Here is a 10278-nt window from a genome sequence, read left to right as displayed (position 1 = left end):
GCCCTCTACCAATCAGGAGGGGTTTCAGCCACTGGGGACCACCCCAAGAGATTTGACCAACTGGGGGGAGTTCAAGGGTGGGGTGACCTGTCTGGAAATGGTTCATGTGACCCCTCTAAGAACTCCTCCCACTGTCCTCTACGAATCAGGATGCGTTTCACCCTGATAGGAATGCCCCAAGAGAAGATTTAACCAATGAAGGGGAGTTCCGGGGCAGGGTGACCTGTCTGGAAATGGTTTGTGTGACCCTTCTAAGAACTCCTGCCACCGCCCTCTACCAATCAGGAGGGGTTTCAACCGCTGGGGACCACCCCAAGAGATTTGACCAACTGGGGGGAGTTCCAGGGCGGGGTGACCTGTCTGGAAATGGTTCATGTGACCCCTCTAAGAACTCCTCCCACTGTCCTCTACCAATCAGGATGGGTTTCACCCTGATAGGAACGCCCCGAGAGAAGATTTGACCAATCAAGGGGAGTTCCGGGGCAGGGTGACCTGTCTGGAAATGGTTTGTGTGACCCTTCTAAGAACTCCTGCCACCGCCCTCTACCAATCAGGAGGGGTTTCAGCCGCTGGGGACCACCCCAAGAGATTTGACCAACTGGGGGGAGTTCAAGGGTGGGATGACCTGTCTGGAAATGGTTCATGTGACCCCTCTAAGAACTCCTCCCACTGTCCTCTACGAATCAGGATGGGTTTCACCCTGATAGGAATGCCCCAAGAGAAGATTTAACCAATGAAGGGGAGTTCCGGGGCAGGGTGACCTGTCTGGAAATGGTTTGTGTGACCCTTCTAAGAACTCCTGCCACCGCCCTCTACCAATCAGGAGGGGTTTCAACCGCTGGGGACCACCCCAAGAGATTTGACCAACTGGGGGGAGTTCCAGGGCGGGGTGACCTGTCTGGAAATGGTTCATGTGACCCCTCTAAGAACTCCTCCCACTGTCCTCTACCAATCAGGATGGGTTTCACCCTGATAGGAACGCCCCGAGAGAAGATTTGACCAATCAAGGGGAGTTCCGGGGCAGGGTGACCTGTCTGGAAATGGTTTGTGTGACCCTTCTAAGAACTCCTGCCACCGCCCTCTACCAATCAGGAGGGTTTCAACCGCTGGGGACCAACCAAAGAGATTTGACCAACTGGGGGGAATTCTGGGGTGGGGTGACCCATCCGGAAGTGTTTCGTGTGACCCCTCTAAGAACTCCTCCCACCACCCTTTACCAATTGCGATGGGCTTTGGCTGCAGAGGACCGCCCCAAGAGGAGATTTGGCCAAAATAGGCCAGGTTCTTGGATGGGGTGAACCACCCAGAAGAGGGTCATGTGACCCCTCTAAGGACTCCTCCCAACGCCCTCTGCCAATCAGAGTGCAGAAGCATCACCCCATAAGTCCAAGTACCGGGCAGAGGAGGCAATCTCTTACCAAGAAGACATGTTTTAGAAATTGTGGAAAGGCTGAGAGGAAACATGGACTCTTCTACCACCCCCGTGAGAACTTCAGACTTTGTTTTAGCCCCGAGGACCTTTGGACTTGTATGGAGATAGTGCTACAGCAGTGACAGTTCCAAGGAGGGCCCTTTGACTCCACCGTTGGTAGATACCTTGGAACCCGACCCCAAAACCTAAACCTTCGTGAGGCACCCCAATGAGTGTGACGGCCTCTTATTGTCCACCCCCCTAAAGTTGGAAGAGGATCATGGCTTGGGGGAGTCACCAGCGGACAAGGTGAACGGGAAAGACGTCGCTCAGGTAAATGAATGATTAAGAAGCGACGGTTGATCATGGGGGTGTAATGGGGTTAGGAATCGACCTGGCATTGCATAAATCTAAAAACAAGCAGTGGGGTGCTTACTCTGTTTTTTGTCTGAAAATCTCTCAACAGCTCAACGATGCCTTTCTAGAGGCCTTTGAGAACTTACACATCGGTAGCCCTGTGGAAGTAAATATATCATGCATCAGCTGTTTTTGCTCCTGTCTGAGATACAGATCTCAAGAGGAAAATCCAGAAAAGGACAAAATAGAAGAATGAACCAGATCAGACTCCCTCATTGTAGGGGTCATGGCATCCATTTTTACAGGCGGCTGTAAAAGGTTGTGTTAAACCAGGCAATTAATAAAACTTATTGAAATGTGTCCATATGAATGTGTCCCCCTCCATACTTGTGTTAGTAAAAGACGGTACTGGGAACAGTCATGTCTCCACAGATGACTCTGTTTAAGAAAATATATTATACCCCCAGGGAAGTTGGGAGCTTTGGCGCGGTGAATCCTCTTTTTCAAGTGGCCAAAAAGCATAGTAAAACTTGAACTAGAAGACAGGTAACAGCTTGGCTTTCAGACCAGGATGCTTACACTTTACACAAACTGGCTCGAATACAGCTTCACAGGAGGGATTGGGGCTGATGTACATTAAAAGGAGGAAGAGAAAGAGAAATGTATTATACCTGCAATGCACAGGTCCCCCAATACCCTTTAAAAGAAGGGCTTTGATGCGCAGGGCCAGCCATAAGCGAAAGTCCAAGAGGAAGCCTGGGCGAAAGAGAAGATGCTCTCCGCCTAGTAAAAGAGAGATATTTTAATCAACATGGCTTTTGTTCACTGCGGGTCTGAAGAGTGCACCAAATCCGAACTAGACTTGTTTCAAATAGCCCCTACCCAGACCAGCATTGAGAAAAGCATCTACATCGAGGTGCCACCTCTATCGGCTGTTACGAAGTCTGTCCCCATTGATGTTTTTATAGCACGGAATGGCATCGATTATATGGATTGAAACAACACACTGCTGTAGCTATGTTGCAAGATTGTAAAAGGAGACGGAACTGAACTCGCCATGGACGCCGAAGTGGGCCTGGTGAATTATCCCGGGGCCTCTGTTTTCAGTCAGTTGGATGTCACGCTGGGAGATGGCCTTGTAAGCCAAAGCAACAACTGTTATCCTTACAGGGCCTTTATAGAATCGGCGCTCAATTACAGCGACGACACCTTTACCACGCAATTTTCCACTGGCCTGTTTTACAAAGACACTGCCAGACAAGACGAAGAAACAGAGTTGGATGGCGGAATCTAGGGTTTGTGAGGCGTGCAAAGCTGACTGCCCAGAGCAGGACGGTAGAGCTGCTGGGTCATCTACGCAGCGACCTGTTTTTTCAAGAAAAACTTTTATTGAACGGAGTGGATGTGAAAATTAAACTGACACGCAGTAAAGACGCCTTCTGTTTAATGGCATTGTGTCAGCATCCCTTTTTGTGAAGAAAGTACAGGTGGCCCCGAGTGTTCATCTGGGGCACGCGGAGGCCCTGCTTACCGCTAATGCTAAATATCCCATGGACCGTGTGAGAATGAAAGTGTTTAGCATCCCCGCGAGAAGCAGGGTCAGTAACCAAGAGAACCTGTTTTTGGGACACTTACCCAAAATGCTTGTCCTGGGGTTTGTGGATAATGATGCCTTTAGCAGAAGTTACACAAAAAATCCCTTTCATTTTCAACATTATGATATTAATTTTTTGGCCTTGTATGTAGATGGTGAACAGATACCAACCAAGCCTCGGCAACCAGACTTCGAGGCAGGACGCTGCGTGAGAGAATACATGAATGTGGTACAGACAGATGGTAAACACACGAAAGATCATTCTCTGTTAATCGACCGTGAGGAGTTTACACTGGGTTACACCTTGTTTGCCTTTGACCCGTCTCCCGACCAGGAATGCGCCAATCACTATTCCCTGATTAAAACCGGGAACCTGAGAACAGAAATACGTTTTGGGAAGGCTTTAACTGTCAGCGTCAATATGATCGTGTATGGGGTTTTTGACAACGTCATAGAGATAAATTAGAGGAGAAACGTTCTCTTTGACTATATGTGAACATGGACACCGTGCAGCTCTCACATGTCTTATCAATGGCCCATTACACGAAAAAGAATTTCTTAGATGTGTTCCTTTGTGATAGCTTGCGGCCAGGGAGCCAATCTCAGAGACCCCTAGCTTTGATGGTCAACACGCATCCATGCAACCAACTTGGTGAACACTGGCTCGCCTTGTATCTGGCGGAGCGTAACCGTGGAGAGTTTTTTGACTCATCCTGGCACCCCCCAAATAGCGTGTTGTTTCCTAAAAGCATTATGAAATTTTTAAACAAAAATGCCACAGACATTGTGTTTCACAATACACAATTACAAGACCCCTGCTCTGTCGCCTGCGGTTATCACTGTGTGTTTTTCTTACATCATTGTAGCAAGGGTTTATCTTTTGACCGGATTAAAAAATTGTATTCTAACGACTTAGTGCAAAACAACCGGATGGTGATGAATTTTGTAAAAACTAAATTTAAATTCTTGGGCATGCCTAGCCTTGCTCAAAACATGTTTCAACAAGCCCAGACATGCGTATCTTGCAATGATTTTGATAGCCATGTTATCCAATATTCTCAGGCATAACAGACAATGTTTGCTTGGCATTATCCAACACATTCTTTATAAAGTAACTTTTCCCACAGTTGCTAGGCCCCGCACGAATTGCAGAAAAGGGGTGTTTCCACCTTGTATCCATTTTAAAAGCCATGGGGCAGGGTTTTAAACCCTTCTCCTAGGACCCTCTTGTTGTAAACGACTTTCTGTGTTTTATTAAGGGTTTTTGTCTCTATTTGCCATTGATTTTTGTTCCTTACGATAGAGGGCTGCTGCACCTCTATCTTTTTTGAGGTGTTTTCTCACAGGCCCGTGCAATAGTCCAGGACTAGATCTTTCAGACTGTCAAAGTTGATCTTTTCACAGTTTGCTACGTTCAGGGTAAAACCTTTGACTTTCATACAGGCCTTTCCTCTCTACAGCTTATACCCGTATGTTTTCGGGCCTGCCAACACAAACTGGGTGATGTGTTGATCTGGCGGGACCTTGCTCGTGAGGTCCCCTAAATAATCCCCCAGAGGTGATTCCAGTCACCCTCCCTTTTCACAGATATCACCGAGTCAGTGTCATGGTACAGGCACCGCTCTTGCAACCTGTCTAGCAGGTTGTATAGTTCTAAGCGGGCGTAACTACTGGTGAAACAGGCTATGAAAACATTGGTATTTCCAGAGACTGAGTACTAGTCTTTTGCATGCTTCCAAGACACGCACGCAGTTTCGTCGTCGATAAACTCACAGGATGAAACCTCGTAGTGGGGGGGAAAACAGGTACTGAAAGAGTTCGTCAGGGTTTCTCACGATGCTGCTATTGGGTAGGTTTGTTCTTTGGCCGAATTTACCCCACAGAGAATTTAAAAACAGTTTAGCGATTTGGTGTTTAGCGGGGTTAAACCTGATCTCGTGTTGGCGTAAATGCACGCCTTCTTTCTGGTAGAAATCATTAATGTACTTATTTTGTTTTTCTTTGTCTGTGCACCAGCTGGGATACCCTGAAGCCTCTTGTTTCTGGTGGAGGTGTAATTTTATGTATTCTGAAAACAGTTCATCAGATTTTTCATTAAAATGCCAGATTTCATATATTTTAGCCACTGTGTACCCCTTCGCTATGGCCGCATTCAATTCCACCGTGCACCAAGTCCCCAGGATGGCCCTCTCCTCGTCAGTATGGTGCCACATCTCCCGCTGCTCGGTTTCAGCACAGGTTTGTCATAGCGGGAACATAAGCTTGTTACCCACTCTGACAGGTAACAATGGGGAAAAGAAGCCTCGTGGGGGGTACATTTTAACTTTTGCAATTCCAAAATAATTTGCAAGGGGTCCAAATTTGTCATAAAGTATTTTGGGGTGTCCGATAGGGTATTCTTGGGTTTTGCTTACGAAAGGTACAGGCTGGTAAAATCATAATAGTGAATTTCTTCCCTGGGGTTAGGTTTGTAATATAGGCGGATATCGTTTGTCTATACACAGTTTTATCTCAGTGAATTTACCAGGTCCTTTCTCTACTATATCTCCCTTCTCCGTCATTTTCATAATCTCTTCTCTGTATAGGATAAAAGCCTGTCTCAAAATTTTGACATCTGCTCACACTAATACGCGAGCTCTTTCTGCAAGTCAAACATCTCATACCTGTGGTCCCGATACCAGTCGAGAAACTCTGCTTTTTCCCTGGGCATCATAGTGCTCCACGCCGGGCATAAGCCCCATGTAATTTTGATTTTTCTCAAGTGTTAAAAAAATGTGGAAAATACCCTTTGCACCCTTCAAACCCCATCACCTGCAGGAGCTTGCTAAGCTTCATGGGCAAGAAGTTTAAAGAGTCTATAAAACGAATGCCCAGGACCTTAACTTCCACATACATTAGTTTACTTCCCTGAGTGATCAATTCTAGGCACATCTTTTCCTTCAGTAACTGTCTAACGATGAAGTACACATCGTAACCTTTGGAATTGTGCGCTAGGAATATGTAGTCCTGGAACTCTTTGCCAATAAAGGTCTTAACAGCCATAGAAAGACACTCATCGCCCTTAAATTCACAGGACTTTTCCGGCTTTAGGGACATAGCAAAAATGTAATTGGGAGTGTGCAACCCAGTCTCCTGCGTGTATTCGAAATCATAAAAAAATATACTTTTCTGAGGATTCAGGCTTTCTAAGGCTGTCCCCTCACCATTCTCTAACTTAATCCTATTAGATTTCTTACAAAAAGTCTTTTTCTTAAGCAGGGTTCTGTCACTTTTTGTGTGGACCAGACGGTCAACATAACACCGTAAGCAGGCATCTTCCGGTTTGGGCATTTTCTTTAAAACATGATCAGGGTCTCCACTGAATTGCACAGCATTTATCAAGGTCACCCCTTGCATTAAATGTTCTTGGGTTAGGCACAGAAATTGCATAGCATAACCTATGGCAATAATAGTGTTCAATAAGCTTTCCAAACACAGCTCAGCACACAAGCCCCGGAGCTTGCAGTTTATATCCATTGAAGTCCAAGTCACACGGTCATGGTGCCAGGGGGCTGGTGCATCTATGACACAGCCCTCAGAATCTTCAAAAAGCTTTTCCCTAAGACAGTGATTAAGAACAGCGCAAACAGCAACGCGTACAATAGTCCGCATAATTTTTTACGCTCACGACGTGGCACTGGCTCAGCGACTTCCATGCCAAACCTCCTCCTAAACTCCTCATAGCCATCATCCTCGGAGTTCATCTTCGCTGCTTGATGCAATCCTGACCAGGGCCTCCGGGTCCTCTAGAAAGGCATCGTCGAGCTGTCAAGAGATTTTTAGACAAGAAACAAGTGTAAGTTCCCATTGCTTCTTTTTAGATTTACACAACCCCAGGTTCCTAACCTCATTACACCCCATCATCGACTGTCGCTTCTTAATCATTCATTTACCTGAGCGATGTCTTTTCCATTCACCTTGTCCGCCGGTGACTCCTCCAAGCCATGATCCCCTTCCTCCTCCAGGGTGGTGGACGACGAGAGGCCACCATGCTCATCGGGGTGTGTCATGAGCGGTTGGGCTTCGGGTTTGGCTTCTGGCATATCCATCAATGGCTGGGTCAAAGGAATCCCCTCGGCTGCTCCCTCATCCTCTTCAGAACTGTCGCTGCTGTAACGTTTTCTCCACACAAGTCCAAAGGTCTTCGGGGTTAAAACAAAGTCCAAAGTTCTCACGGGGGTGGCAAAGGAGTCCATGTTTCCTCTCAGCCTTTCCATGATTTCTAAAACACGTCTTCTTGGTAAGAGATGGCCTCCTCTGCCCCATGCTGGGACTTATGGGGTGATGGTGCTGAATTCTGATTGGCAGAGGGCATTGGGAGGAGTTCTTAGAGGGGTCACATGACCCTCTTCTGGGTGGTTCACCCCATCCCAGAACCTGCCCTATTTTGGTCAAATCTCCTTTCGGAGCAATCCTCTGCAGCTGAAACTCATCGCGATTGGTAGAGGGTGGTGGGAGGAGTTCTTAGAAGGGTCACACGAACCACTTCCGGACTAGTCAACCCACCCCAGAATTCCCCCCAATTGGTCAAATCTCCTCTCGGGGTGGTCCCCAGTGGCCGAAACCCCTCCTGATTGGTAGAGAGCAGTGGTAGGAGTTCTTAGAGGGGTCCCATGACACACCTTGCTTCTGGTCATGTGTCCGCCTTGACCCCGGAAGTAATACCCCCATGGGGTGGGACTTCCAATGACCGGTGGGCAGGGCTTATTGGGTTAAGGTGTGGGGTTAATGTTTGATTGACAGTAGGGCCCTTATACTACTCACTCCTGCTACCCAAAATTGGAAGAAGAGAGAGGCAACTATAATACTGGGCAGAATTAGCCGTTGTCCTACTGCTCAGATGCTGTAAGTGAGAGAAGGATGAGGCCCTGTAAAGTAGCCTGGGTTGATTTTTATTACTCAAAGCGTTTTTATTACACATCAGGACATCTAGTCATTCTGATGGACGTGCAGCCTCTGGACAAGCTCAGTGATAAGCATGTACATTATACTGCTTGCTCAGGGGTCATTACTATAGGAACAGTCAAGTACCAGCCCAGATCCTCAAATACACCTGAGCTCTAGACTCTGGGTTGTTCTAAATTATGCTGTCTTGTAACAGCCATTGCTGCACTGGAGATTGCTGGAGCACAACGCACACTGTGTGTGCCATCTTCTGTTTCCAGCTCACACCCCATATACTTGGGTGGGAAGCTAGGAGTTAGTGACATACAGCCAGCTACACTGGCAGTACACTATATATGCTAGTTCTCTGTGTGTTAGGGATTTGCACATGCTGGGGAAATCCTAGCTGCCTCTTAGGGCAGCTTTATGGCTACTTTGTCCTGCTCCACTGCAACATAGGGCAGCAAAAAGGTGACTTTACCACTAATCCCACCCCTATTTATGCACCTACATGTGATTGTTAGGAGTCAAAGTTTAGGTATCCAGGTTTGGAAAATTCACTCACCTGGCATAAAGTTGTCTGATGTCAACCAAAGGACAAATATGCCTATAAACATCAGTCCCCTTGTTTTTCAGATATCTATTTTAAACACCACAATGCTGATAGAGATTTAATCAGCACGGCTGCAGGTGGCTATAATGAGTATTTAGGCATCTAACTGCAGATTTTAGTGCTTAACTTTAGCCACCCAAGGCCTTTGTATTTGTATTGCCCAATCCTATGAGTTGCTGAGTGTTCTCAAACTCCCACTGATGTTATTGGGAGATAAGGATGCTCTGCCCTTAAGAAAAGGTGCTCAGCAGATATAACTCATCCTCCAAAGTTAGCTACTATGATCCTCCACCTCATAGAAAAAGATTACTGAATGGTCAGGTCTCTAGTCTCCATCACCACCTCATTCTCCAGTTTACTGTCCCCCGGGTTCAGGGCCTGTGGGGATTACCAGGCAGCAGTTAGCCGAGGAGGGCGAAAGGCAGAGGGAGTCTGGGATATTATTGCTTATAGCTCTCAATGGGGAGACAATGTTCCTGTAACAGTTGAATATTGGAAGGAAATCAGTAGAGACCCCTGCTGAATTGACACATTCCGCTCATTCAAGAGCGACTATATTAAGTAATATGGGTTCTCCTAATCTTGTAGTGTTTCCTGTGTTGGTGTTTGCTTTCTATACCGTATCCAGCAGCTTATTCCCGGTCCATGTTATCAGATTGGTATTCCCTAGTATTCTCCACTCTGTTTGTGTGTATTAAGGAGCACTGGACAAATACTCATGACTCTCCACATTTCTTTTTCAGGTGCTGGCCAAGTATCTCACAAACAACGTCATCTGTAAATAACCCAGCTCCAGATTTTGGATTGACTGTGCACACATTTCCTACTAAACTGTTTGAAGTATCTGTTTCAATTGCTCAGAGGCCTGATTTCTTCTTGCAGAGAAATTGGGGCTTCCTGCATGTCCACTGTAACCATGACGTGGGGGCTTCCTCCCTTACCCTTTCTCTGCAGAGATGGAAGAAGACCTCAGTTCAGTGCCTCTCTGGAGTTTCTAACCACTCTTCCAGGATCCCCACTGTGACGAAATGGGGGATTTTCTTATATTTTTGTGGTTTTCCAATGATTTGCACGCAGAGGGAGTGGGACTCAGTGCCCCTGGGTGTTACTGGTTTAACAAGGTGAGAGGAGAGGGAGTTTGTTGTTCCAGAGGACCGGAGATGGAACTTGGGACCCCAGCCGATGGCCTGGAGGATGGACACCCCAGCGACCGCTGACCTGATGACCCAGAGACCCAGCTCAGGAGTCACAGCCGGTTCTAGCCAGTGGGAGGACAATGGGCTGTGAAGAAAGGACCCCATGACCCAACCAGCAGGTTCCAGCCAGAGGAGGGCAGAGAGGAAAGGAGGCCCAGACGACCCTGTTTACCTGGAGAGAAGA

Source organism: Chrysemys picta, chromosome 2 (assembly GCF_011386835.1).
Source record: "Chrysemys picta bellii isolate R12L10 chromosome 2, ASM1138683v2, whole genome shotgun sequence".
Taxonomy (NCBI): domain Eukaryota; kingdom Metazoa; phylum Chordata; order Testudines; family Emydidae; genus Chrysemys; species Chrysemys picta.
Note: the sequence above shows the minus strand (reverse complement) of the source record.